General features: G+C 37.3%; 1 pseudogene; it reads right to left on the bottom strand.

Moving 5' to 3' along the window:
• Positions 1–211: 211 nt before the first annotated feature.
• On the bottom strand, positions 212–2,717 carry LOC104851349 (annotated as a pseudogene).
• Positions 2,718–3,213: the final 496 nt, after the last annotated feature.

Raw genomic sequence — 3,213 nt, 5'->3', positions numbered from 1 at the left:
TACAAAAATGTAATATCTTAGTTACTTTTGTTTTTCCTAAGACAAAATACCTGACACCCAAAGTTAAAGGAGAAAAGATTTACTTGGCTCACAGTTTGTAGAGATTTCAGTCCATAATTGGCTGGCTCCAAGTCAGGGTGGCCTGGCAGAGGGGCGTCACAGAGGAGAAACAGTTCATGGCAGACAGAAGAGGAAAGCAGAAGGCACCAAACTACAAGCAACAATAGGGCTTGAAGGACAGGAGGATCTGGTTCTGTTGGAGAATATGAAAGCTGGGAAAGGCATTATATGTATCAGTTTTGGTTAGAAGTTCTTTCACATCAGAAGGTATCAATAAATTTTCACAGTTCATAAGAAGGCAAGTTGCTACTGTCATGAAAGCAAATCCAAAGGAAGATGACAGTTCTACACATATATTCCTTGTTTTGCTTTCTCTTAATGGGGTTTTCAGAGCAACATTTTCTTTACATTCCTGTTGGAAAGCCTTTGAAGGATCAAAGCATCTGACACCCAGAACTTTATTCAGTTTCTCCTAAAGTTTCATCTCATTTTGTTTCTTTTTAGCAAGCCTCAATTGGAGTTTTGACACTTTGGATTTGAGTTGGCTATTTTCATCTTTCAATTTCACAACATGCTTGATTTTTTTTTGCTTGAGATTTTGATGACACAGTAATTCAGCACATTAATCTCTTATTTTATTTAGCTGTTCCTGAGTTGCACCATGTTCATTCAACAAGGCCAGTTTTTCTGCTTCAAAGGCCTCTAGTTGTTGCTGAAAAGGCTGTTTTATTATATAGTTCTTCATAAAGGAGACACCATTTATTAACTTCTTCAGTTAAGTCTCCTGCCATATTTTCTTTCTCAGCTTTTCTTCCTTCTTGCTCTTCTTTTTGTCTTCTAAAGCCTTCATCTTCTTGTTTGAGTTGGTTCTACAACTTGTTCAGTTGGTTTGAGTTGGTTCAGTTATTTTTTTGAAGAAAAGAAACTGTGATTTCTTTAATTTCTGCTTCTTTTAATACTGACTTGTTCTGCAGATCTTGTAGCATCCTCTCATATTCTTGATTTGTGTTCTCAGTTTTCAATATTTGATGTTGCACATCCTCAGTGTTTTTTTTTTTTCAGCTTTGGCCAATTTTTCCTGTAGCCGTGCATTCTCCAGATCATCTATCTCACTAATTATTAATGTGTTGTAGTTTTCAGATTCAGCAGTAACATCTCCAAGGATTTGCACTGTACTATTATATTTTTCCTGAAAAATCAGGGTGGCTTGAATGTGAGCAGTGTGACTCCTCCAGTTCAGCTTCCTTCTCTTGCAGGAGTCTTAGTGGGTCAGCTGTAGCTTTTGTTTCCTCTTCCAACTGCTTGACAAGCTTTTCAGATTGTTCCTCCTTCTGCTGAACTGTATCTAGTTCTTCCAGTGCCAGCTTCCATTCTTCTGCACAGAGATTCCTCTCTTTAATCATTTCCTATTGAAAAGAACACAGCCTCTGCTGAAGACTAGAAGATAATTCCTTCTCTTGATGGAGAAGTGACTTAATTTGCAATTCTTTTTGTTGCAGTCTTTCATGTTCTTGTTTTGCAAGAATAAGATTCCTTTTTAAGTCTTGCATCTTGGCATTTAGATTTTCAACCCTTTCTCTATTCCTGTTGACAAGTTCTTTTTCTGTTCCAAGCAGATGCCATTTGGCATTCATGTCTTCTACTTGTTTAGACAACATAACATTTTCCTCAAAAGCTTGTTTAAAGCTTAAAATTTCTTCCTTCTCTTTCCAATTTTCTTCTCAGTGAGCAATATCTAGCTTACATTTTTTCCACTCTATCTGATGAACCACTAATTTCTTCGATGTATTCTAAGAGCCTTCTTTTCTGTTTCAGACTTTTCCTAAGTCTTTTCTTTCTCTATTGAAACAAGTTTCCTCTCCACTTCTGCTGTCTTCCCCAGAGACTCTTGGAAAGTCCTCTGAGTGACCTGTAGCTTCATCTCCATGCTCTCTTGCTTCTCCTCATTTTATTTCTCTTTTGTTTTTAAGTTTTATCAATTCCAGGCTTAGAATTCTCACGTTTTTCTGGTTAACAACTTCAGAAAATTTAGATTTTTAGTAATTCGTTAGTCCTGGTTAATCCAATAAGTTGTTTGTCCATTGAAGCATTATTGCAAAGAGGGATATTTATTCCCTGCCTATAGCATTTGACTTGGCTTCCATCTTCTCTAACTCAGTTTCCATTCTCTGGATTTGCTTATCCTGAACAACACATTCTTGAAGAAGGACACGAATCTCTTTCTCTAATCTCTTCAGGTCATTTTTGTTTTATTTTGTTTTGGTTTTTTTTAGACAGGATCTCACTATGTAGTTGAGACTGACCTGGAACTCACTGTGTAGCCCAGGCCAGTCTCGAATTCACAGCAATCCTCCTGCCTCAGCCTCCGGAGTGCTGGGATAACAGGGGTGTGCCACCACGCCTGGCATTTATCATTCTTCTGAGATTCCCTCTCCAACTCCAAAGCCTTAGCTTTCTTAGCTGAAGCAGGCAAGGTAACATCTTTGTCAACACTAAGATTTTGCAGAGATTCTTTTTGTTTTTGCAATCTTTGTGATTTCTGAAAGGATACTGGTCCTTTAGACACCTCTGATGTGTTAACATCATAAGCATCTGGGGAATGGAACACAACCGGAAGGGTCATTGAATCTCTTTGGCAGCGCCTTAGGAAAGGACATGTTGACGGTATTTGTACTTTAAAAAAATTCTCATTGTCAATTTGAAAACCCTTTCCTCCCTCCCTTCCTTTTTCATTTTCTTCCTTCCTTTTTCCTTTCTTCCCTTCATTCACTAATTCCTTCACACATAGTAAATTGTCTATGTCTTGGACCTTTACTATTTAAGGCATCACGTGAATAATGACACCATATAGATTTCGAGCAAGAGGAGCCGTAGCAGTTATCCAGCCTCTTGAATTTCTGTGTTAAAGAGCCTGACTTAAAAATTGCTTGTTGCTGACTTACTATTTATTGGTACTAGAAATGTCTTGATAATTATAAATGACATTGAAACCATTATTGTATTCTTGTTCATTGAGAAAAATGTCTGAATTTTACTGAGCAGAAAAGATTAATACCATCATCCAAGATAAATTTCATGTGAGCTATGCTTATAATCTTAAATTTTCTACCAGCTACATTAGAAAAGTAACAGTTTGGATGTGGGAGGGGTAGG

This window comes from Fukomys damarensis, unplaced genomic scaffold, assembly GCF_012274545.1.
Source record: "Fukomys damarensis isolate Sample0158 unplaced genomic scaffold, DMR_v1.0_HiC HiC_scaffold_39, whole genome shotgun sequence".
Taxonomy (NCBI): Eukaryota; Metazoa; Chordata; class Mammalia; order Rodentia; family Bathyergidae; genus Fukomys; species Fukomys damarensis.
Note: the sequence above shows the minus strand (reverse complement) of the source record. Positions and strands in the feature narration are given on the sequence as shown.